General features: G+C 45.1%; 1 protein-coding gene across 2 annotated transcripts in view; it reads right to left on the bottom strand.

The window, feature by feature from the left end:
* Positions 1–27,592, bottom strand: part of TBC1D12 (TBC1 domain family member 12) — a 287,846-nt gene that overhangs the window by 162,656 nt on the left and 97,598 nt on the right. The gene's annotated exons all lie outside the window — the stretch shown is intronic.

Raw genomic sequence — 27,592 nt, 5'->3', positions numbered from 1 at the left:
TATCACACGTACACAACCACACTAGGCCCCAATTACTATTGTTTGTACCCCTAAAAGGCTAGATGAGGAGTAGGGGGGGTATGGAACAGGCAGCACCCTCAAATCTTCAGAAGTATGAGATGAACCCCAAAAACTTGGAAAGGTGGATCTCTCTCACACGTACCAACACAGACTATCCCCCAATTTAACTGATCCCCAAAGGTTTTTGATTAAATAGCGGAATAGAAAATATGATCCAAAAAAAGTGTATGTATATCACACGTACACAACCACACTAGGCCCCAATTACTATTGTTTGTACCCCTAAAAGGCTAGATGAGGAGTAGGGGGGGTATGGAACAGGCAGCACCCTCAAACCTTCAGAAGTATGAGATGAACCCCAACAACTTGGAAAGGTGGATCTCTCTCACACGTACCAACACAGACTATCCCCCAATTTAACTGATCCCCAAAGGTTTTTGATTAAATAGCGGAATAGAAAATATGATCCAAAAAAAGTGTATGTATATCACACGTACACAACCACACTAGGCCCCAATTACTATTGTTTGTACCCCTAAAAGGCTAGATGAGGAGTAGGGGGGGTATGGAACAGGCAGCACCCTCAAACCTTCAGAAGTATGAGATGAACCCCAACAACTTGGAAAGGTGGATCTCTCTCACACGTACCAACACAGACTATCCCCCAATTTAACTGATCCCCAAAGGTTTTTGATTAAATAGCGGAATAGAAAATATGATCCAAAAAAAGTGTATGTATATCACACGTACACAACCACACTAGGCCCCAATTACTATTGTTTGTACCCCTAAAAGGCTAGATGAGGAGTAGGGGGGGTATGGAACAGGCAGCACCCTCAAATCTTCAGAAGTATGAGATGAACCCCAAAAACTTGGAAAGGTGGATCTCTCTCACACGTACCAACACAGACTATCCCCCAATTTAACTGATCCCCAAAGGTTTTTGATTAAATAGCGGAATAGAAAATATGATCCAAAAAAAGTGTATGTATATCACACGTACACAACCACACTAGGCCCCAATTACTATTGTTTGTACCCCTAAAAGGCTAGATGAGGAGTAGGGGGGGTATGGAACAGGCAGCACCCTCAAACCTTCAGAAGTATGAGATGAACCCCAACAACTTGGAAAGGTGGATCTCTCTCACACGTACCAACACAGACTATCCCCCAATTTAACTGATCCCCAAAGGTTTTTGATTAAATAGCGGAATAGAAAATATGATCCAAAAAAAGTGTATGTATATCACACGTACACAACCACACTGGGCCCCAATTACTATTGTTTGTACCCCTAAAAGGCTAGATGAGGAGTAGGGGGAGTATGGAACAGGCAGCACCCTCAAACCTTCAGAAGTATGAGATGAACCCCAACAACTTGGAAAGGTGGATCTCTCTCACACGTACCAACACAGACTATCCCCCAATTTAACTGATCCCCAAAGGTTTTTGATTAAATAGCGGAATAGAAAATATGATCCAAAAAAAGTGTATGTATATCACACGTACACAACCACACTAGGCCCCAATTACTATTGTTTGTACCCCTAAAAGGCTAGATGAGGAGTAGGGGGGGTATGGAACAGGCAGCACCCTCAAACCTTCAGAAGTATGAGATGAACCCCAACAACTTGGAAAGGTGGATCTCTCTCACACGTACCAACACAGACTATCCCCCAATTTAACTGATCCCCAAAGGTTTTTGATTAAATAGCGGAATAGAAAATATGATCCAAAAAAAGTGTATGTATATCACACGTACACAACCACACTAGGCCCCAATTACTATTGTTTGTACCCCTAAAAGGCTAGATGAGGAGTAGGGGGGGTATGGAACAGGCAGCACCCTCAAACCTTCAGAAGTATGAGATGAACCCCAACAACTTGGAAAGGTGGATCTCTCTCACACGTACCAACACAGACTATCCCCCAATTTAACTGATCCCCAAAGGTTTTTGATTAAATAGCGGAATAGAAAATATGATCCAAAAAAAGTGTATGTATATCACACGTACACAACCACACTAGGCCCCAATTACTATTGTTTGTACCCCTAAAAGGCTAGATGAGGAGTAGGGGGGGTATGGAACAGGCAGCACCCTCAAATCTTCAGAAGTATGAGATGAACCCCAAAAACTTGGAAAGGTGGATCTCTCTCACACGTACCAACACAGACTATCCCCCAATTTAACTGATCCCCAAAGGTTTTTGATTAAATAGCGGAATAGAAAATATGATCCAAAAAAAGTGTATGTATATCACACGTACACAACCACACTAGGCCCCAATTACTATTGTTTGTACCCCTAAAAGGCTAGATGAGGAGTAGGGGGGGTATGGAACAGGCAGCACCCTCAAACCTTCAGAAGTATGAGATGAACCCCAACAACTTGGAAAGGTGGATCTCTCTCACACGTACCAACACAGACTATCCCCCAATTTAACTGATCCCCAAAGGTTTTTGATTAAATAGCGGAATAGAAAATATGATCCAAAAAAAGTGTATGTATATCACACGTACACAACCACACTAGGCCCCAATTACTATTGTTTGTACCCCTAAAAGGCTAGATGAGGAGTAGGGGGGGTATGGAACAGGCAGCACCCTCAAACCTTCAGAAGTATGAGATGAACCCCAACAACTTGGAAAGGTGGATCTCTCTCACACGTACCAACACAGACTATCCCCCAATTTAACTGATCCCCAAAGGTTTTTGATTAAATAGCGGAATAGAAAATATGATCCAAAAAAAGTGTATGTATATCACACGTACACAACCACACTGGGCCCCAATTACTATTGTTTGTACCCCTAAAAGGCTAGATGAGGAGTAGGGGGAGTATGGAACAGGCAGCACCCTCAAACCTTCAGAAGTATGAGATGAACCCCAACAACTTGGAAAGGTGGATCTCTCTCACACGTACCAACACAGACTATCCCCCAATTTAACTGATCCCCAAAGGTTTTTGATTAAATAGCGGAATAGAAAATATGATCCAAAAAAAGTGTATGTATATCACACGTACACAACCACACTGGGCCCCAATTACTATTGTTTGTACCCCTAAAAGGCTAGATGAGGAGTAGGGGGAGTATGGAACAGGCAGCACCCTCAAACCTTCAGAAGTATGAGATGAACCCCAACAACTTGGAAAGGTGGATCTCTCTCACACGTACCAACACAGACTATCCCCCAATTTAACTGATCCCCAAAGGTTTTTGATTAAATAGCGGAATAGAAAATATGATCCAAAAAAAGTGTATGTATATCACACGTACACAACCACACTAGGCCCCAATTACTATTGTTTGTACCCCTAAAAGGCTAGATGAGGAGTAGGGGGGGTATGGAACAGGCAGCACCCTCAAACCTTCAGAAGTATGAGATGAACCCCAACAACTTGGAAAGGTGGATCTCTCTCACACGTACCAACACAGACTATCCCCCAATTTAACTGATCCCCAAAGGTTTTTGATTAAATAGCGGAATAGAAAATATGATCCAAAAAAAGTGTATGTATATCACACGTACACAACCACACTAGGCCCCAATTACTATTGTTTGTACCCCTAAAAGGCTAGGAGTAGGGGGAGTATGGAACAGGCAGCACCCTCAAACCTTCAGAAGTATGAGATGAACCCCAACAACTTGGAAAGGTGGATCTCTCTCACACGTACCAACACAGACTATCCCCCAATTTAACTGATCCCCAAAGGTTTTTGATTAAATAGCGGAATAGAAAATATGATCCAAAAAAAGTGTATGTATATCACACGTACACAACCACACTAGGCCCCAATTACTATTGTTTGTACCCCTAAAAGGCTAGATGAGGAGTAGGGGGAGTATGGAACAGGCAGCACCCTCAAATCTTCAGAAGTATGAGATTGTGTTCACTGTACCCCACAAAGATTGAGTTCACTGCACCCCACAATGATTGTGTTCACTGCACCCCACAAAGATTGTGTTCACTGCACCTCACAAAGATTGTGTTCACTGTACCCCCCAAAGATTGTGTTCACTGCACCCCACAAAGATTCTGTTCACTGTACCCCACAAAGATTGTGTTCACTGCACCCTAAAAGGATGTTGTTCACTGCACCCCACAAAGATTGTGTTCACTGCACCCTAAAAGGATGTTGTTCACTGCACCCCAAAAAGATTGTGTTCACTGTACCCCCCCAAAGATTGTGTTCACTGCACCCCACAAAGATTGTGTTCACTGCACCCCAAAAAGATTGTGTTCACTGTACCCCCCAAAGATTGTGTTCACTGCACCCCACAAAGATTCTGTTCACTGTACCCCACAAAGATTGTGTTCACTGCACCCCAAAAAGATTGTGTTCACTGTACCCCCCCAAAGATTGTGTTCACTGCACCCCACAAAGATTCTGTTCACTGCACCCCACAAAGGATTTTGTTCACTGCACCCCAAAAAGATTGTGTTCACTGCACCCCAAAAAGGATTTTGATCACTGCACCCCAAAAAGGATGTTGTTCACTGCACCCCAAAAATGATTTTGTTCACTCCACCCCAAAAAGATTGTGTTCACTGCACCCCACAAAGATTGTGTTCACTGCACCCCAAAAAGATTGTGTTCACTGTACCCCCCAAAGATTGTGTTCACTGCACCCCACAAAGATTCTGTTCACTGTACCCCACAAAGATTGTGTTCACTGCACCCCAAAAAGATTGTGTTCACTGCACCCCAAAAAGGATGTTGTTCACTGCACCCCAAAAAGGATGTTGTTCACTCCACCCCAAAAAGATTGTGTTCACTGCACCCCACAAAGATTGTGTTCACTGCACCCCAAAAAGATTGTGTTCACTGCACCCCAAAAATGATTTTGTTCACTGCACCCCAAAAAGGATTTTGTTCACTGCACCCCAAAAAGGATGTTGTTCACTCCACCCCAAAAAGATTGTGTTCACTGCACCCCAAAAAGATTGTGTTCACTGCACCCCACAAAGGATTTTGTTCACTGCACCCCAAAAAGATTGTGTTCACTGCACCCCAAAAAGGATGTTGTTCACTGCACCCCAAAAAGGATTTTGTTCACTGCACCCCAAAAAGATTGTGTTCACTGCACCCCACAAAGGATTTTGTTCACTGCACCCCACAAAGATTGTGTTCACTGCACACCAAAAAGGATTGTGTTCACTGCACCCCAAAAAGATTTTGTTTACTGCACCCCAAAAAGATTGTGTTCACTGCAGCCCAAAAAGATTGTGTTCACTGCAGCCCAAAAAGATTGTGTTCACTGCAGCCCAAAAAGATTGTGTTCACTGCAGCCCAAAAAGATTGTGTTCACTGCAGCTCACACACAGAAAAATGGATGTGGATCACTGACACCTGCCTATCTCCAATCCCACACCACACAGCAATATCGATTGTAGTTTGTAGAACACAGTTTCCCTAAAATTCAGCAGACTCTGTCCCTAACAGGATTGAGAAGAGATCGTAGATCAGGATTGAGTGCAGATTCACCCCACCCCCCACACAGCAATATCGATTGTAGTTTGTAGAAGACACTGACCCTATAATTCAGCAGACTCTATCCCTAAAATGCCTACAACTCGCCCTGCCTAAACACTCCGACCTGTCCCTCAATTCTATCCGGACACAAATGGTTTTTTCCTGCCTATCTTTCCCTAATCAGCAGCCAGCACATTGATGTGTGCTCTGTCCCTTAGCTAAGCAGCAGAATGACGCTGCTGCGGCGGCTGCCTCGAACTTATAAAGACTTGGTCACATGCTTCAGACGGCCAATCACAGCTACTAAGACATTTGCAGGCATGGCTGGGATGGCTTAAGGCACACCAGTTAAACGATTGTTGATTGGCTGTTGAAAGCCCGCCATGAAAAGAGCGCCAAAGCATGCAAAACCCGGAAATAAAACGACCGAACACGGATTTTTACCCGAACATACAGTAAAGTGTCCGTGTCCGTGTTCGGGTAAAAAAAATCCAATTATTCGGTACGAACACGAATAATACAGTCCGTGTTCGCTCAACACTATTCTTAACCACTTACTGACCGCCCGCTGCAGTTGTACGTCAGTACTTTGACGCAAAATTCTTGGCTTATGGCAGCAGATAGCTGTCATAACCCCGGTATTTTCGAAAACGACGGGCGATCGGCTTTCAGGTGCGGCTGAAGAGGTCAACACCCCCCCCCCCCCGCCGCGCCCTGGCCGTTTTCCCCGCTTACCGCACCCGCCGGCAGTGCGATCCAGTCCTCTCTCCACACAAAACCCTTCTTTTTTTTTTATTGTCTTTTTTAGTGTCCTTGTGAGATCTGAGGACTTTTTGACCCCAGAGCTCACAATAAAGAGGTCCTGTCATGGCTATTTCTAATAGGAATAAAAATGATCACATTTTTTTTTTTTAAACTGTGTAAAAATCAAAAATAATAAATAGGTGGGCAAGGGATTTCCCCCCCCCCCCCCTCACTTTCGAGAGACTTTCTATAGCTTGAGTAAATTATTTGAAATACTTCCCTGGAACACTCCTGCAGAGTTGGACTTTTCTCCAAATTTCTTGGTCTGCATAGTTACTCAAAAGGTGCGACACACAACAAATGCAGGATGTGGAAATCTTGCAAGCAGACCTGAACAAAACAACGGGGTGGGCAACTACATGGCAGATGAGATTTAATGTAGAAAAATGTAAAGTAATGCACTTGGGGGCCAGAAACCAGAAAGCAAGCTACTCACTAGGGGGGGAACCTCTGGGTGAGTCTAGGATGGAAAGGGACCTGGGGGTACTGGTAGACAACAGGCTTGGCAGTGGCATGCAATGCCAAGCCGCCGCAAGCAAAGCCAACAGAATACTGGGTTGTATAAAAAAGGGGATTCATTCCAGAAATAAAGAGATTATTCTTCCACTCTACAAGACTCTGGTCCGGCCACATCTGGAGTATGCTGTCCAGTTCTGGGCAGCGGTCCTCAGGAAGGATGTGCTGGAACTGGAGAAAGTCCAGAGAAGGGCAACAAAAATAATTAGGGGAATGGAGGACATCAGCTATGAGGAAAGACTACAAGCACTGAACCTATTCTCTCTGGAGAAGAGACGATTGAGGGGGGATATGATATCAATGTACAAATACTGTACTGGCGACCCTAGCATAAGGAACAAACTATTCAGAGAAAGGAGATACAATAAGACACGTGGCCACTCACTAAAACTTGAGGAAAGGCGGTTTAACCTTAAAGTGCGTAAGGGGTTCTTCACTGTAAGAGCGGTAAGGATGTGGAATTCTCTTCCACAAGCAGTCGTATCAGCGGGGAGCATTGATAGTTTCAAAAAACTATTGGATGGACACCTTAAAGACCACAACATACAGGGGTATACAATGTATGGTTAAAAGCAAACACACACACACATCATAGGTTGAACTGGATGGACTTGTGTCTTTTTTCAGCCTCACTATGTAACTATGTAACTATGTTGGTGTGGTCGACAGATTCATTGACCAGTTTTAAAACAGCTACATGAATCTGGGACATGTAGTGTGCACAAAAGTACACAGAGACCAGAGTGTCTATATGGTTAATCTGCCTTCAATGCAGCTGAGCTTCCTCTTGCCGTTAAAGGGATCACATAGGCAGGACAGCACCAAGGCATGGGTGGGCGGAGCCTGCTGCAGATTCACAGACACTAGTTCCTCATCAGGTCTACTCCCCCTGTGACTGACAGATGTCAGGTAGACCACAGACAGCCTGTTATGGGTGACAGAATCCAACCACTGCCCACTGTCAATCACAAGGAAAGAGTGGACATGATGGGGAACTAGTGTCTCTGAAGTGTGATATTTAAGGAGTCCACTTTAATTGAAAGATGCTTGGTGCTTCTTTTTGACAAATGGAATCCATTATAAAGAATGTAAAATGTGCTATAAATATCATAATTGTTAGGAAACATCAAGTTCAGCCCAGCACCATGGGTTGCTTGGAGGCTGTCGACTGACGCCAACAGCAACCCTAACAAACAGTGACAAGTGGGAAGGAAAATTGAATTTTTGTAAGAACTTACCGTAAAATTCCTTTCTCGGAGTCCTCCGACAGTCGCCATAAGTGAAGACTGTATGAGTGGGCGGCGACTGTCAGAGGACGTAAGAGAAAGGGGTAGTGGCGGCAAATATGTGGTTCTGCTACACAAATTACAGAGACAGGCACTGTGACTGTCCCTATATGCCTAGTTAAAATGGATCTAAATTCTCTCCAGTTTCATTATCCACAAACTGGAGGCAAGTATTTTTTAATTTTGTGCGCTTATATTTAACCGCTTGCCGACCGCCGCAAGTACATATACTGCAGTGGTCAGCCCCGTGCAGGCAAAGTGACGTACTGGTACGTCACTAGCCTGTGAGCCAATAGGGGGTGAGCGTGCAACGCCAGAGGCGCGCTCCCGCCCCCGTTTGTTCACGGACACCTCAGCGCGAGTGACCGGCGGACCCGATGTCCGCCAGTCACTCGCGATCGTCAGTTATAGAGGGAGAAAGGCAGGCGGCTAATGTAAACAAAGCCGCCTGACATTCTCCCCTGTGTAACAGCAGAGATCATGCGGTCCTGCTATCGTAGATCTCTGCTGTTACACAAACAGCCACATCCCTGCACAGTAAGAAGCATGTCACTAGGGACACACTTAACCCCTCCTTCCCCAATAAAGTTAACCCCTTCCCTGCCAGTGTAATTTTTACAGTAACAGTGCATATGTATAGCACTGATTACTGTAGTAATGTCACTGGTACCCCCAAAAGTGTCAAAAATGTCAGTCAAGGGTGCGATCTGTCAGCCGCATATTCGCAGTCCCGCAAAAAAAAAAAAAAAAAATCGCAGATCGCCGCCATTACTCGTTAAAAAAAAAAAAAAAAAAACAACAAAAATGACAAAAAATCTTTCCCCCTAGTTAGTAAACATAATGACTTTTGCGCAAACCAATCAAAATACGCTTATTGCGATTTTTTTTTACCAAACATATGTAGCAGAAAACAAATTGGCCAAAAATGTTAAAAAAGTTTGATTTTTACATTTTTTGGGGGGGAATTTCATATAAAAAAAAATGAAAAATATTGTTGTTTTTGCAAAATTCGCTCTGTTTATAGCGCATGATCAAAAAAAAAAAACCGCACAGGTGATCAAATACCACCAAAAGGAAAGCTCTGTTTGTGGGAAAAAAAGGACGTCAAATTTGTTAGGTACAGCGTCGCAGGACCGCGCAATTGTCCGTTAAAGTCACGCAGTGCCGAATTGCAAAATAGGGCTTGGTCAGGAAGGGGGTAAAATCTCCCGGGGCTTAAGTGGTTAATAGCAACTAGCGAATCGCTAACTGATCAGATTATGTGAGTCATTGTGAATTAAAATTCACTCTGTATGTTATCATTTGCATGTAGGAGTTTTGTCCTTGAAGCAGTCTGGTTTATCTTGTATTATATACAGTTCCAATTTTGTTCCTGCTCCTGGCAATGCAAATATGATGTCCACAATTTATCCAAATGATGCCATCAGAGAAGCAGCCAAAAGTTTACAAGGTCAAATGGTCCCTCCCTTTCATATCTGAAAGCTGGGATGAGGTCATTAAGCTGAATCCCCCATGCACCACAAATTAATTCATGGATAGTGCTCTCTGGGCCTAGAATAATGAGTCATGCCCCAGCTGTGTCTATGCTTTTCTGAAGCGGTACTGACAATGACTCAGTTCAGACTTGCAACGGCTGCTATAATTCAGCCAATGATTCATATGTGCATATTACATACCCTGTGAAAAGGGGGTTTAAAGGAATAGGACAATCCACATTTCTAAAATGTACGTTGCTTTGTGTAGCAGTTAGTGTGGGTGCGCAGATTGGCTAGAAGGGGAGCCAATCAGCAGGTACGGCATCCGCGATGTCCACCGGGCAACGCAATCGCTCCCCATGGAGACAGAACGGTGGTCTGCCGATGTAAACACAGAAGACCGCTGTTCTGTCTGTGATGGACACAGGGATCCCTGTGTTCCTTCTATTTAGGAACACAGGTCTGTGTGTTCATCCAAGGAGCCCATTCCCCCACACAGTTAGAAAGCACCCCCTAGGCACACTTTCAACCCTTTGATCGCCCCGGGTGTTAACCCCTTCTCTGCCAGTGTCATTAGTACAGTAACAGTGCTCGTTTTTAGCACTGCTTACTGTAGTAATGTCACTGGTCCCCAAAAGTGTCAAAAATATCAGTTAGGTGTCCGATCTGTCCACCGTAATGTCAATCCCACTAAAAATCACTGATCGCCGCAATTACTAGTAAAAAAAAAAAATTAAAAAAATTACAAATCTTTCCCCTAGTTTGTAGATGCAATAACTTTACCAAAAATATGTGTCAGAATACATATTGGCCTAAAATGATGAAAAAATTAGATTTTTTATTTTTTTTTATTGGGAATGTTTTAAAGCAAAAAAGGTAAAAAAGTGATTTTTTTTCAGAATTGTTGCTTTTTTTTTTGTTTATAGCGCAAAAAATAAAATAATCGCAGAGGTGATCAAATACCACCAAAAGAAAGCTCTATTTGTGGGGGAAACCGATGTACGACAGCGCAACTGTCGCGCTGATCAGTGCTGTATCGCAAAAAATCGCCTGGTCATTAAGGGATAAAACCTTCCGGTCCTTAAATGGTTAAAGCGGTAGTAAAGTCTACAAAAAAAAAACCCCACAAAAAATAGGCCCTGGGGCAGCTCAAGTCATAATGTGCACCGCATACTAGCACATTATGACAGACTTACTGTATTTTTCGCTCTATAAGACGCACCCCCCCCCCCAAAAAAAAAATGGGGGTAAATGTATGTGCGTCTTATGGAGCGAATACTGATTAAATATTCCTTCATGTTTTGTACTGGGCAGTATCCTCGAGGCTCTCTGCGGTGTCCCCGAGTCTCCCCGATGCAGTGGTGTCCTGGCTCAGCTGTCCGTGTAGAACGCAGCCGCTACTTCCTGTATAGGCCCGGCTCACAGGCGGAGTGATATCAGATGCACTCCCACCTGTGACAGGAGGAGCCATACACAGGAAGCAGTGGCTTTGCTTTATACTGCAGCCGCGTGCTTCTGCCCGGGCTCAGCACACCACAGACCTACAAGAAAATTACTGTGTACCGTAAATACCCACCTGTATTACCTGGCTGCCAGCAGTACATAGCAGTACCAGCCAGCATTACCCGCCAGCATTAACCGCCAGCATTACCCGCCAGCAGTATCAGCCAGCATTACCCGCCAGCAGTATCAGCCAGCATTACCCGCCAGCAGTATCAGCCAGCATTACCCGCCAGCAGTATCAGCCAGCATTACCCGCCAGCATTACCCGCCAGCATTACCAGCCAGCAATACCAGCCAGAAATACCAGCCAGAAATACCAGCCAGAAATACCAGCCAGAAATACCAGCCAGCAATACCAGCCAGCAATACCAGCCAGCAATACCAGCCAGCAATACCTGCCAGCAATACCTGCCAGCAGTACCAGCCAGCAGTACCAGCCAGCAATACCTGCCAGCAATACCTGCCAGCAATACCTGCCAGCAGTACCTGCCAGCAGTACCTGCCAGCAATACCTGCCAGCAATACCTGCCAGCAATACCTGCCAGCAATACCTGCCAGCAGTACCAGCCAGCAATACCTGCCAGCAGTACCAGCCAGCAATACCTGCCAGCAGTACCAGCCAGCAATACCTGCCAGAAGTACCATTTGGTTCAGAATATTTTTTTTCTGGTTTTCCTCCTCTACCTAGGTGCGTATTATGGTCAGGTGCGTCTTATGGAGCGATAAATACGGTACGTAACCACTTAAAGAGGAAGTAAACCCTCCTCTGACACTTTTACCTATAGGTAAGCCTATGATAAGGCTTACCTATTGGTACTGTAAATATCTCCTAAACATGAACCGTTTAGGAGATATTTACCTTACATGCAGCCAGTGACGTCACTGGCGCATGCGCTCTGAAGGAACGGCCGCTGGTGGCGTTCCTTCAGAGTCCCGTGCCGTGACCGTCGGCTCCCGTGCGCGGCTCTGGCCAATCAGATGGACATGTCGCCCGTCATACAGGTGAGCGGGCGGCGCGGGCTCGTTCTGAGGTAAGTATTTCATAATGAGCTAGTATGCGATGCATACTAGCTCATTATGTTTTTCTCTTTCAGGTTACAAAAAAAAAAATATATATATATATGGGTTTACAACCTCTTTAAGGACCAAGCCTATTTCTGACACGTTGTTTACAAGTTAAAATCTGTATTTTTTGCTAGAAAATTACTTAGAACCCCCTAACATACATACATACATACATATATATATATATATATATATATATATATATATATATAGTTATCTTTTAGAAGAGACTCTGGAGAATAAAATGGCAGTCGGTGCAAAATGTTACGTCACACGGTATTCGGGCACTGGTCTTTCAAATGCAATTTGAAATAAAAATACACTTCACTGAAGGAAAAAAAAAACAAAAAAAAAAAAACCTAAAAAACAGTAAGGTTAGCCCATTTTTTTGGTATATTGTGAGAGATGATGTCACGCCGAGTACCGTATATACTCGAGTATAAGCCGAGTTTTTCAGCACATTTTTTTGTGCTGAAAACGTCCCCCTCGGCTTATACTCGAGTCAAGGAAAAAAATGTCCTCTCCGACGGGTTTAAGGTTTAAAAATGGCGCCGCCCGTCGCATACATGTTACCGCGCACGCGCCACCGCCGCTCGTGTAATTTCGGCTATTCCCGGCGCCGCTCGGGAGAGGCCGGGAATAGCCGAAAGTATACGAGCGGCGGCGGCGCGTGCGCAATGACGTGTCGGCGCCGGGCGGCGCCATTTTTAAAATGAAGGCGCCTCTGGAACAGGTAAGTGAAACAGCTTCACTACCTGCCATGGGCTGCGGGCACACTACGAGGGATGCAGTGCTGCGGGCATGGTCCACATGTACCATGCCCACAGCACTGCATCTCCTGTAGTATGCCCACAACCCCGGATCCTCTAGTACCATGCCAGTACCCTGCAATCTCCTGCACCATGCCAGTACCCTGCAATCTCCTGCACCATGCCAGTACCCTGCAATCTCCTGCACCATGCCAGTACCCTGCAATCTCCTGCACCATGCCAGTACCCTGCATTCTCCTGCACCATGCCAGTACCCTGCATTCTCCTGCACCATGCCAGTACCCTGCATTCTCCTGCACCATGCCAGTACCCTGCATTCTCCTGCACCATGCCAGTACCCTGCATTCTCCTGCACCATGCCAGTACCCTGCATTCTCCTGCACCATGCCAGTACCCTGCATTCTCCTGTACCATGCCAGTACCCTGCATTCTCCTGCACCATGCCAGTCACCCTGCATTCTCCTGCACCATGCCCGCCGCCCTGCATTCTCACCCTAGGCTTATACTCGAGTCAATGATTTTTCCCATCTTTTTGTGGTAAAAGTAGGGGTCTCGGCTTATACTCGGGTCGGCTTATACTCGAGTATATACGGTAAATAGATACCCAACATGTTACGGTTAAAAACTGTGCATACTCGTGGAATGGTGACAATCTACGGGACTTAAAAATCTCCATAGGCGACATTTTAAAAACTTTTAACCATTAACAGTTTAGAGTTACAGAGGAGATCTTTTGCTAGAATTATTGCTCCTGCTCTGACGATCGCAGGAGTACCTCACGTGTGATTTGAACACCGTTTACATTTGCGGGCGCGACTCGTCTATGTGTTTTCTTTGGCGCATTAGCACACAGGAACAAAGGCGCTTAAAAAAAAAAATGTATGTTTTTTTCCACTGTTCCTTTTAAAAAATAAATAAATAAATCTTATCACTTTTATTGCTTTTACAAGGAATGTAAACATCCCTTGTGACATTAATAGGCAGTGACAGGTACTCTTTAACAACTTCTGGACTGCCCACTGTCGATTTACGTCAGTACTTTGACATTAAATACCAGGGTTATGGCAGCAGATAGCTGCCATAACCCCAGTATTTTCTGAAACGGCGAGCGGGCCTTTCACATAAGGGTGGTCCCAGCAGGAACACCCTTGCGTTGCAGCGGGCAAGGTGCCCCCATCTGCGCTTCCCGGCCGTTTTCCCTGCTTACCGGACCCCTGCCGGCAGCGGGGAGAACGATCCGGTCCACGCTCCTCACAGGAAGGAAGTCGAGTGAGGGCAAGATGGCCCTCACTTGACTCTATGGTCTTGGAGGACCGGAGCAACGTCAAATGTTGTCTCCTAGCAACGTATTTAAAGAGACAATTTTTTTTCATCATGAAAAAAATTGACTTTTCTTTTTTAGTGTAGATGTGAGGTCTGAGGTCTTTTTGACCCCAGATCTCACAATAAAGAGGTCCTGTCATGCTTATTTCTATTACAAGAGATGTTTACATTCCTTGTAATAGGAAAAAAAATGATCAAAACATTTTTTTTTTTTTTAAAACTATGTAAAAATAAAAAATTATAAAATAAATAATGATAAAATAAATAGGGAATAAAAAAGCGCCCTGTCCCCGTTAGCTCTCGCGCAGAAGCGAACACATACGCAAGTCCCACCCACATATGTAAACGGTGTTCAAGCCACACGTGAGGTATCGCCACGATCATTAGAGCGAGAGCAATAATTTGAGCCCTAGACCTCCTCTGTAACCCTAAGCTGGTAACTCTGTAGACATTTTTAAAGTGTCGCCTATGGGGATTTTTAGGTATCAATGTTTGTCGCCATTCCGCGAGCGTGCGCAATTTTGAAGCATGACATGTTGGGTATCTATTTACTCGGCGTAACATTATCTTTCACATTATAGAAAAAAAATTGGGCTAACTTTAGTGTTTTCTTATTTTTTAATTCGAAAAAGTGATTTTTTTTTTTCCAAAAAAAATTGCTTTTGGAAGACCGCTGCACAAATACAGTGTGATAAAAAATATTGCAACGATCTCCATTTTATTCTCTAGGGTCTCTGCTAAAAATGTGTATATATATATATATATATATATATATATATATATATATATATATATATATATATATATATATATATATATATATATATATATATATATATATAATGTTTGGGGGTTCCAAGTAGTTTTCTAGCAAAAAAAAAAACCTGATTTTAACTTGTAAACAACAAGTGTCAGAGCCGGTCCTTAAGTGGTTAAGGAGGGATCTGGGGTCCCCAAATCCCTCCTTTGCACTTAAAAGTATTCAAAAAACTGCAAAATCTGGGTTTTTGAATACGGTCATTTTTTTTAAATCAGCGTCATTGGCAGCTGAGTAAATCGGAAGTGATGTTGTGAAGTCGCTTTCGGGTTACTTCATCAGAGACCTGGCTTCGTTGAGGACTCTGGCCAGCCAGCGGATGTGCAGGCTGCTCTCTTGGGTCTTTTGGTGGGACGGGAGACCCAGGCAGAGCAGCAGAAGGGTCCCCTCCCATTCCTTAGGATAACGGCCGCTGAGCCTCATTGGTTGTTATCACAAGAAAGCGCAGAGTATGACAGTTAGCAGCTCTCTGCTCAGGGAGCTGTCAGAATCGAACGATCGGCACCGGGGGACCGATGCTGCATCCACCTATGCAATGGGCAATAACACCAAACCCAATACTCCCTTTTAACTGGAAATTGGCATGTTAACCCAATCTATTTCAACCAGGGTGCCTATCAGGTTTCTTCAAGGCTGCCTTGGCAAGATGCCTACAAATTGCCCAAAAATTGCATACAAGCTAGCTGGTGGATCAAACCTGCCATTTAGTTATGCAAAGCCACGTGTTTTCATTGTGCATCTATACAACCTCCTAGCTGCCAGTATCCCAACAGCCAACCATTGGTTGATAAGGACAACTAAGGACAACGTCTGGTGCCTGAACAGCATCTCGTTTACCCTTCTCTGTCGGCACTGGGATCACATTAGCTTAGTAAAGCCTTGTACACACTACTAGTTTTTTCTTCGTTCAACCCAGCAGGCTGAACATAAAAAAAAAAAAATGGACCGCTCAGAAGGAGCCGCTGTATTAACTATGCAATGTTAGTACTGTACAGTGATCTCCCCTGCTGTGCTATTGTGTTCCGACATGGGGATAGCCCCCGTCAGAACACACCAGTCAGGGCTTTCAGCCAAAGGATCAGATGACAATCGGCAGATCTTTTTCGATCATGCCCCTGCTACAGACCGGCTGCCGTACACGCGAGCTGAATGTCTGTTGGTTTCTATTGTACCGGCCGATGCCACCTGATATGCGGCCTGTGTGTACAGCCCTTTAGGGAGAGAAATTGAAAAGAAACATTGGAATACTAGTCAGTACCAGTGTGTAAAGGTGTATTTGCTTTGGAAGAATAAATTGTCTCCAACGTTGGGGGGTACTATGTGTGTAGATGTTCCTGCATGATGTAAAACTATTCGTTTTTTACATTTTAGAATGGGGTACCTCAAGGTTGTGCATAATTATCAATGGATTCATAACTGAAAAAAGGTTGGGAAACATTTGATTAGCCATTTGCTGTCTTTCGAGCATATATATGGCCTCGGAAACAAGTGGTCAGTTGGTACAATTTTTTGGTGCCAGTAATGGGCTTTTCTGGTAAGAGATCTGAGCAGCTCTATGAAATGCTCTTGAAACAAACTTTTTCTTCTGTATGCATTTCACAGAATTTACACGAGTGCCAAATAATAATTTTTACACATCTGCAGCCTTTCGCATTCATTAATCATGTTGCCATAGCAGTAAGCGATTAATGACCAGCACACAATAAAAGTGCCCTGCTAAGCAGTATCTTTAAAAATGCAGCATGGTGACATGTTCATCCTTTGTAATCTAGTAAAGTTACTGTATACTCAAAACATGTCTAGAGACCATCTACTTAGTTCTGAAACAAGTGTGAACCTGGTAAAAGCTGCTTGGATCTATTACTTCCAAAAATCCAGCAGCACCTATAAGATTAATTAAAAGGATAGTCCCAAAGTTGTATATGGGGTGAAATAAAGTTGAAAATGTCTGGGATCCCATTAAATAGAAAAAAAATAAAAACCCAATTCACGCAGTATTAGCAGTCTTTCTGAATGTCAGTCGATATATAAAAAAGTGAGTACACATCTGCAGATTTTTATTGCACATCAGTTTTTTCCTGCCTAGTGTCCTACTCCTGTAGGGGGGGGGGGGGGCAGCATAACCCAATGGTCCAGAAGATATGAAGCTGCGTCTGTCAATGAACTTCAGAAAAAAAAAAAGGATTTTACGGTAAGTTAAAAATCCAGTTTTCTCTATCGTTCATTGAAAGACGCAGCTCCATATCTTCTTGACCATTGGGACGTCCCAAAGCAGTAATTGCATGAGGGGTGGGAAAAAACAACGCAATGAAGAATTCCCCAAGGCTAAACATAGCCAACCAGGTAACAAGTAGCTTAATCAGGAACTGGCACTAATCTAGAAAAAACATTCACCCTCAAGAGGAATAAGTTCTCTTAGACAGCAGCCTGCAAAACCTTGCGGCCAAAAGAGGCATCCGAAGATGCCAACACATCTGCCTTGTAGAATTTTGTGAACGTGTGCACCGCCGAACATGTTGCTGCCTTGCAAACTTGCATCACTGACACCTGATGGCGAAAAGCCCAAGAGGCACTCCGCACTCGAGTAGAATGCACCTTCACTGGGAAAGGAGCAACCTGACCCTTTAGTGAATATGCCTGAACCACCGTCTGCCTGATCCATCTGGATATGGTCGCAGCAGACGCAGCCAATCCTTTACGAGGTCCTTTGCTAAGGACAAAAAGAGTCAGATTTCCTGAAAGATTCAGTAGCCCCCAGGTAAACTCTAATTTCCCGAACCACATCCAAAGTATGCAAAGCAATTTCCTTGGGATGCTTGGGTTTAGGACAGAGTGAAGGCAGCACAATGTCTTATTCAAATGGAAATCAGAAACCACCTTAGGAAGAAACAACTGATTAAGTCTAAGTACCACCTTATCTCTGTGGACCATCAGAAAAGGGAAACAGCAGAACGCCGCCAATTCAGATACCCTGGGAGCAGAAGTGATAGCCACCAAAAAGGCAACCTTCTGAGATAAAGTAAGCAGAGGAATCTCCCTAAAGTTCTCAAAAGGAAGTTTTTGAAGAACAGATATGAAATTCAGATCCCACGCAGGCAGAGGGGATCGCCTTGGAGGAGCCATATGACGCATCCCCTGAATAAAAGTGCGGATCAGGGCATGCGTAGCTAAAGGACATTGGAAAAAAAAAATAACCAAGGCCGACACTTGGCCTTTGATAGTGCCTAAATCCAAACGCTGTTCAATCCCTGCTTGAAGAAAGGTCAAAACCCTAACTACCAAAAACAAGCGAGGGTGCACTTTCAGCGATTCACACCATGAAATGTATAATTTCCACGTATGATGATAGAGATTTCTGGAAGTAAACTTACTGGCCTTCAATAGTGTAGGAATCACAGAGTCAGAAAGACCCCCTATCCTTTAATACCTGGCTTTCAACAGCCACGTCATTAAAGCAAGCGACTAAAGCAGGATGGGAGATCGGCCCTTGAGAGAGCAGATCTTCCCTGAGAGGAAGTCTCCAAGGAGCACACCTCCTGGTGCAGGGACCACTCCCCCTGATCCAACACCTGACTCCTCAGGTAATCCGCCTGCCAGTTCTGCACACCTGGGATGTGCACAGCAGAGAGCTGGAACAAACCTCTCTGCCCAATCCAGAATCTCGTAGACAATGTGGGCTATGTGGGACTTTAAGTGAGACACCAGCAGGTATGCCCAGCGTCTCCATCCCTATATCGGAAAAAACAAATTGAAAAGGATTAAAAGAGGTGCATGGAAGCCAGCCAGCCCCCAGTCTGATGTACTCACCCTCCAGTCTGCCACCAACCAAGTAGACCTGTCTCAGGATATAAATAAAGAACAGGGGTTTAGTTGACACGCATTTGCAAACGCATGTGTAAGCTGCAGAGCCACGACACGGCACCCCGTTTTATCTGCAGTCCTAACACTTTAAATTTGAGTGTCTCCACTCTGGGAGCACATGGCTGCTAATGGATGGATAGGAGGCAGGTGAGAGGGAGCAGCCCAAACTTCCCCCAACCCACCTCCATCCATGACTGGTCTAGTACCTCAAAACGCTAATAGCAAGGTTCTTAAGATGGTGTTTTACACTGCATCCACCAAGGGGTTGGAGGTCTATGCTTCTCAGCTGGTCGTTTTCAGTTTGTACCATCTTAAGAACATTGCTATTAGAGTTTTGAGATACTAGACCAGTCATGGATGGAGGTGGGTTGGGGGAAGTTTGGGCTGTTCCCTCTCACCTGCCTCCTATCCATCCAATAGCAGCCATGTGCTCCCAGAGTGGAGACACTCAAATTTAAAGTGTTAGGACTGCAGATAAAACAGGGTGCCGTGTCGTGGCTCTGCAGCTTACACATGCGTTTGCAAATGCGTGTCAACTAAACCCCTGTTCTTTATATATATCATGAGACAGGTCTACTTGGTTGGTGGCAGACTGGAGTACATCAGACTGGGGACTGGCTGGCTTCCATACACCTCTTTTAATCCTTTTCAATTTGTTTTTTCCAATCCAGAATATCAGCCACATCCCGGGCCGCCAGGACACTCTTGGTGCCCCCTTGGTGATTGATGTATGCCACGGCCGTGCCATTGTGCGATTGAATCCGGACTAGACAACCTTGCAGACAAGTTGTCCAATTACTCAGGCAAAGCTTTAACGCTCTGAGCTCAAAGATATTTATCGGCAGCTTGGACTCTTCCACTGTCCGGGATCCCTTGGCGCAGAGCCTCCCCAGACCTCCTCCCCAGCCTGACAGGCCGGCGTCCATGGTTACCACTGTGCAATACAACAGAAGGAAGGACTTGCCTTGCAGGTTGATACCATCAGACCCAAGGCCCGCAAGCAGGTCTGCAGAGAGGACAGCAACCGGATCTCCCCCTGCAACTTCTGCAGCTTGTCTGGGGGAAGAAAGACCCTCAAAGTGGAATCCAGAGCCAGGCCCAGATAATCCAATCCCAGTGAAGGTATCAGGGTGGATTTTTTTAAACTGATGATGTTCCAACCAAACTCTTGCAGTGTTTGGACAGTGATTGTCAAGTCGCCCAACAGTGTTGAATGAGAGTCCGCCCTCAATAGATTGTCCAGGTACCCCAGTACCGAAATCCTCCATTGGCGCAGTAATGCCAACACTGGGGCCAGCACCTTGGTAAGGATTCTGAAGGCGGAGGCGAGACCAAAGAGTAACGCCGCAAATTAATAATGCTCCTCTCCTATAGCGCAGCGAAGAAAAACGCTGGTGTCCAGCGTAGATAGGGATGTGTAGAAATGGGTCCTTGCCATCTATGGAGGCCAAATGTCTCCCTGGTGTAGGGACGCCACTACGAATGGACTCCATTCAAAACTTTTGTACCCGCACAAACCGGTTCAGAGCCTTGAGGTCCAGTACTGGACATACTTTGCCTTCGTTCCTGGGCACAGTAAACAGGTTTAAATAAAACCCTTGAAAGCGTTCCTGAGAGGGAACTGGCATAATCACCCCTTGTGACAGCAGATCTTGTACCGCCTCTCGTAGATCCCTTAACCGGTCTGGAGATAGGCCCAGATTGTACAGGAAGAACCTGTCCGACGGTAGAGGCTGGAACCTGCTCTTGTACTATAGAGGGAGGCGAAAGCAAAGGGCACTTACAGCTAGAGGTACTTTTCAACACTAAATCCACTTTTGACACCAGGCCTTCCAAAACTGCTAAAAGCCGACAAGGGCTGCGACCCAGGGTTCCACCTCCGCACTAAGGGGGTCTTGTAGGTGAGATTTTGTCCTGGGACTCCATTTACACTGAAAATAAAAAGATGCAGTGTCACTTTAAAAAGTTGCAAAAAACGCAAACACCGCTGCACTAGCGGTACTGCAAGTCCCAGCCTAACACAGTCTGTGAGCAGTGTGAAGAATACCTACAAAGGGACCCCAAACACATTATCAAACCGAGCAGGCGGCTTCCAGGAACGTTCTGTGCAGCAGAAAGAATATGAAACAGGAAGTGGAAAAGCACTTGGGTCATGTCTAATGTCTCCCTTTGCTGTCCAGCGATTGTGGACTACAAGAAAATGGCTGCCCCATGCATTTCTATTGGGAACAAAAAAACAGCTGCTCATGCATTGCAATGACATTTTACATTAATGCAGAGCAAAAGGTTTACAGCAAAATGGCGGCCCCCACGGCGCACCATGCGGTCTCCAGAACCCGGGGGGGGGGGGGGATGGGTCAGCAGACAAAATCAAATTTTTGTAAGAATTTTCTCTGAGTCTCGAGACAGATGCAGCTCTGGAAGTTTCTTCACTAATGGGTTATGTGCACCCTATTCAAGAGTAGCTAGGCAGTGAAAGCTTTCACTAGGCATGCCTTTAGGGGCTGTCCTATCCCGATGACGCCTTGGCACAGAGCAGGTGACAGAAGCCACCACGATAGCTCCAACCTCGTGAGATGGCTAGACACATCATCCTGTCAAAGGACCGCGGATCCTTGTTCCATTTGCAAGGATCTCTGCTGTAGAGGGCTTGTGTAAAACTGGGCAAACGGGGCCACCTCAAAGGCCGACACTATCAGCCCCAGAGGCCTCATGTAGGTCTGCAGGGAGGAGAGGTTGTTGTCCATAAGGAACCTGATCTCGCCCTGCAAAGTCAGAAGTTTTTTTCCATTGGGAGAAAAACCTTCACTTGAGCGGAGTCCAAGACCATGCCCAGATAATTCAGACGTACTGACGGGGTTAATGCAGACTTCTGGAAGTTGATGGTCAACCCGAACTCCTGGCGAGTCGCCCGACAGTGGCACACAAACTCGCCCTGAACAGGAGATCCTCCAGCTAACCGAGGACCGCAATCCCCTCCTTTGCGCAGCAAAGCTAGTACTGAGGCCAAAACCTTGGTGAAGACCCTCGTAAACAGGGATGTGCAGATAAGCATCCTTTAAATCGATGGAGGCCAGAAAATCTCCTTGGAGCAAAGACGCCATCACCGACCGGACGGATTCCATTCAAAACTTCTGCACCCGCACGAGGTGGTTTAGCGACTTCAGGTCTAAAATTGGACACATCTTGCCCTCCTTCCTGGGCAGGTTTGAGTAAAAAAAAAAAAAAACCTCGAAACCTGTCCCGCTAGGAACCGGGACATGCTGGGTGAGACAGAAATTTGATCTTGTACCCTGTACGAATCAATTTGTGAACCCATCTTTCTGGAGTCAGAGACGTACAGGGTTCCCGAAAGTAACGCAAACGTCCCCCCACCCCTGAACCGAGTGAGGGTGTCTCTCCATGCAGAGGAGGAGTTTTCCTCGCACCGGACTTACCGGCCTTGGGCTCACTCGACCAAGTCTTGTCTTCTCCGGAGGCTCTGAATGGTTTGCCTTTTTCCTGCGCCCCAAAGGCACGTAAAAAGCCTCCGGTGAGCCTGGAAGGAAGATCCCTGCATACTGCGAGGTGCTTTACCTTTGCGAAATGGGGGAAAAGAGTACTCTTACCCCCAGTTAGACCCTTGAGTAGTACATCCAAGGAGTCCCCAAAAAGGTGTTCAAGCAAAAAGGGGAAAATCAGACACGGCCTTCTTAGAAGCCTGGTCCGCCAATCAGCATTTCAGCCACACCATGCGGCGTATGGCGATCCCCACCGCAGACAACCTGGCGACCAGAGGAGCCTCGTCCATGGCCTTATTACACAGGTACATCATGTCATGGGTCACCTGAGCCATGAGCTCAAGGAGATTCAGAGAGGCTGGCGCAGCCAGCAAGTTGCTCCTAAGCACCTTGATCCATTGTGTAACCGTCTGAGAACTAGGACGGAGGCAAACAGGTTTAAGACTCGAACCTGCCAACAAGTGCAGGTGGCGGGAAAGTGATTCCATGCGCCTGTCAACCGGGTCCTTAAACACCGGGGAGTCTTCTAATGGCACCACAGTGAAGTTGTTCAACTTGTAAACAGTGTAATCCCCCTTAGGTGACACCGTCAGGCTATTGGATACTGAGTCTGCAAAAGGATAACAGCACTAAAAAGTGCTCAATGCACCGCCATTGCTCATTCAGGATATCGTGAAAATCTTCGGGACAAGGAAAAACCTGACCCGACTTCTGGGCTTTGCGGGAGCTAAAAACAACCCGCTGTCCTGACTGCGTGGGCTCATCATCTATATGCAACGTCTCCCTCACTAATTCAATCAGTGCTTCCATCAAAGCTTGGTCTGGCGCCACAGCCAAGGAGGACTCATCCTCCTCACCTTCCAAATGTGAGGACAGGGATCCCTCAGGGAGAGCAGTGTCCGTGGCAACCACATCATGCTCTGATCAGAGTACTGAGGGAGCATCGGCCGTTTTTTTGCATAGCAACTTGTTTTTATCACAAGGTCGGGCAGTGCCTGTGAACACACAGGCTAACACAAAACAATGCCTAATGTTACAGTATAGGAAGCTCAGGGAAAATGGCTGCCGCCCATACATCGCGGTAGCCCACACTTAACATGGCGCCCCAAAATTGCGCCAAACACTCAGGGAGACAAAGAAAATGGTTGCTGCCCTCAGAGATGCAGCTTGATGCCCACACTTAAAATGGCGGCCGAAAACGGCGCCAGCAGTCAGGAGCCCAGGGAATGAGGCCTTCACAGGGACCCCCCCCCCCAGGACAAGGAAACATTGTCACACCCCTTCCCCCAGGCTTTAGTAGACGCTATAGTGCCCCCAGCGGGAGCAGGGAGGGCAGGACCCGTCCTGTCAGGCCAGGGGGATATTTTAGTAAACAACGGCCTTTTATCCCCAGGAGGGGGCCACAGCTCCCCCCAGGCATCTGTCCCAGGGACACGGGGCGTTTGCATCACTCACAATACCATGGACCATGGGGCTCCGCTCCGATACAGCTCGCCTCCCACCCTGAGCTGCCAGTCAAGAGGGGTACGCTGCAACTCAGGGCGTTCCAGGTTGAGGCGTCCCGGCGAAAGCATCTGTTCGCAGGCTCGTCCCCATCCGTCGGGGCTCTGTCGTGGCGAGGCCTGGGAGGACCACAACCTGCTCATGCTCGTTGGCCAGGCTGGGAGACTGTAAGGATCTAGATTATCCAGTACAAAACCTCAGCCCAGCTGTCGCTTGTAGTTCACCTGGGAGGATCCCCTGATACTAGCTAGCGATAGTGAGTAAAGAAAAATAAACAAACATTTCTTAAAATAAAATAAACATTTCTTAAAAGAAAAACTGAGACCGGAGTCCCAGCAGGGAACCTAGGTCCTACTCCTAAGCTAGGCAGCAAGAAACAGATTCTATGAGCAGGTGTGTCTGGGGTCATGTGGATAGGAACGGCCCCTAAAAGGCATGCCTTATGAAAGCTTTCACTGCCTAGCTACTCCTGAAGAGGGCGCACATAACCCATCAGCGAAGAAACTTCACAGCTGCGTCTGTCAGAGGACGTAAGAGAAAAGGCATCGGAGGGCCTCCAGAAGGAGACCCCACCAGGGAAACACCCCACCCCAGCAGAACCGCCACAGCGACCGCAATATATCCGCTCCCCAGAGGTAGGAACCTGACATGGGAGGGGGGGGGGGTACGCTGAGGGGGGGGCCTAGTATACCTGAGAGGCAAGGAAAACCGAGGGATACCCGATGGTCCAACCATTCCATGGAGGGGGCCCACGTGAAAATATAGGGATTTGTTAACCACTTGCCGACCGCCCCACGCAGATTTACTGTGGCAGGGCGGCTCGGCTGCGCATAATCACGTAGCTCTACGTGATTATGTGCACGCGGTTTTCGCGCTCCCCTGTGATTAGACACAGCGGGAGGCAGACAGCAGTCCATCCCCCTTTACAGTTAGTAAGCACATCTAGGGAACACATTTAACCCCTTGATCACCCCCAGTGTTAACCCCTTCCCTGCCAGTGTCATTTATATAGTAACAGTGCATATTATTTAGCACTGATCACTGTATTAATGTCACTGGTCCACAAAAGGTGTCACTTTGCAGCGGACGAATCTGACACTATGTAGCAGTCCAGATAAAAATCGCTGATCACCGCCATTACTAATAAAAAATAAATAAAAAAGATAAAAAAGTCCATAAATCTATTCCGTCGTTTGTAAACGCTATAACTTTTACGCAAACCAATTAAACTATTTGGATTTTTTTTTACCAAAAATATGTAGCAGAATACAAATTTGCCTAAACTGATAAAAAAAAATTTGATTTTTTAAAATTCATTCATTGGGAGTTTTTTTATAGCAGAAAGTAGAAAATATTGATGTTTTTTTTTTTTTTTAATTGTCGCTCTGTTTTTTCTTTTATAGCGCAAACATGAAAAACAGCAGAGGTGATCAAATATCACCAAAAGGAAGCTCTATTTGTGGGGAAAAAAAAGGACATGAATTGTATTCGGGTACGGTGTCGCACGATTGTCAGTTAAAAACAACGCAGTGCCGAATCGCAAAAAATGGCTTAGTCATTAAGGGGGTAAAACCTTCCGGGCTGAAGTGGTAAAACATTAACAAATGTGAAAAAATGCACCTGCCACCATTTTTCAGCATCTCTGCTTTCTAAAATTATATATATTTTTTTAGGGCCTTCTAGTAATCTTCAGGCCTAAAACGTGCAATTGAATATGGGTACAAAAAATGTTTCAGCCAGTGAAATGGCTAAACAAGCTGCTGATAGACTTTAGAAGACTTTCAAAAAGCTTTGAGAAGTGCTACTGAGGACTCTCCCTTTAACCACTTTAAGACCAGGCCTTTTTCTGACATTTGTTGTTTACAGGTAAAAATCAATATTTTTTGCTAGAAAATTACTTCAAACCCCCAAACATACATATTTTTTTTTTTTGCAAAGACCCTAGAGAATAAAATAGTCTTTCAAATGCAATTTGTTTGGAAAAAATACACTTTAATGAATTAAAGAAAAACAATACAGTAAAGTTAGCCCAATTGTAGAATTTGTATAATGTGAAAGAGAATATTATGCCGAGTAAATAGATACCCAACATGTCATGCTTAAAATTGCGCACGCTCGTGAAATGGCAATAAACTATGGTACCTAAAAATCTCTATGGACGACGCTTTAAAAATGTTTACAGGTTACCTGTTTAGAGTTAGAGAAGGTATTGCGCTAGAATTATTGCTCTCGCTCCAACAATCATGGCGATACCTCACCTACGTGGTTTGAACACCATTTACATATGCGGGCATGACTTAGGTATGCGTTCGCTTCTGCACGCGAGCATGGAGGGATGGGAAGCTATAATTTTTTTTTTTTTTCTTATTTTACTTTTTTTTTTCCACACTGTCCCTTTACTATTATTTTTTTTTTGATAATTTTTATTCCTATCACAAGACTCTCTGACTGAAATAACAAATATAAATTCTGTCTATCTGCCTGTGAACCCGGAAGTGACATCGGAGGTCAATCCGGTCCTCCAAGGGCATAGAGCAGAGAAGGGGCTCACCTATTAAAGTGATCCTGTGGCAAATCCCCCACGTCACATTTATCGGAATGCTGGCCGCCTAAGGGAAAAAACTATACTGGGGTAGCTAGCTGCTGCCATAACCTCAGTATTTATCATCAAAATCACGATGTACATTCCCAGTTAGATGATCGGCAGTGACAGTCAGCATTCCCATTATGATATGGGTTTAAAAATCCCAAATTGAAGAAGGTTATTTCTTAAAAATTACGCTGCCCAAAAGCCCTGCAAATGCTTTGTAAAAGCTTACTGTAAACAGCTCTTCTACAAGCTGAAAGCTAAGTGAACAAGGCCTAAAACAAGAACCTTCAAAGAAGTGAATGCTTTAAAGTAGGGTCGGAACAATGAATCGATTAATCGACAACGAATCGACTATGAAAATAGTTGTCAACTATTTTTGCAATCGATTAGTTGGTCAGCCGATTTAGTTGGCCTGCATACTGAATGCATTATTTGTTTACATATCAGGAAATGCAAAGCAGGACACATACAGGTCAGTACACCATCCATACATGTCAGAAGACACAGCAAAGCACACATACAGGTCAGTGCACCCGCCATACATGTCAGTAAGTGCCTGAGAACTTGTGAATGTGAATGTATGAGGAGCAATGCCTCATGGGACATGTAGTCCTGGGCAGGAAGTGAGTGGTTCCAAAGGCAGAAGAAGTTTTTATTTACCTTGCTATCAGGGCACTCTATACTATACTTTGTAGCTTGCTATTGGGGCACTCTGAAGGCAGGAGGTCCCAGAAGCGTCAAGGGGACCCCAGAAAAGGAGAATCAGGACTGCTCTGTGCAAAACCATTACATAGAGCAGGTAAGTATAAAATGTTTGTTGGTTGTTGCGTTTTTTATTATGCCAAACAAATTGGCCAAAAAAAAAGCATAAAAAGTGCAAAACGCAAATCGTGTTTGCAAAACGCAAAGCAAACAGCATGAAAAGAGGATGAGAATATTCATAAAAAAAAAATCTTTGTACATTCGCTGAATGAAAAAGGATGATGTTTGAAAAATTTCACTTTCTTTTAACATTTATTTTTAAAATAAATGTCATTTCTGAATGAAAACCATATTTACTGTCTAAAAATTCCTTTGGC

This window comes from Pelophylax lessonae (genome assembly GCF_965119305.1).
Source record: "Pelophylax lessonae genome assembly, chromosome: 9".
Taxonomy (NCBI): Eukaryota; Metazoa; Chordata; class Amphibia; order Anura; family Ranidae; genus Pelophylax; species Pelophylax lessonae.
The sequence above is the reverse complement of the archived record's forward strand: the minus strand, read 5'-3'. Positions and strand labels throughout refer to the sequence as shown.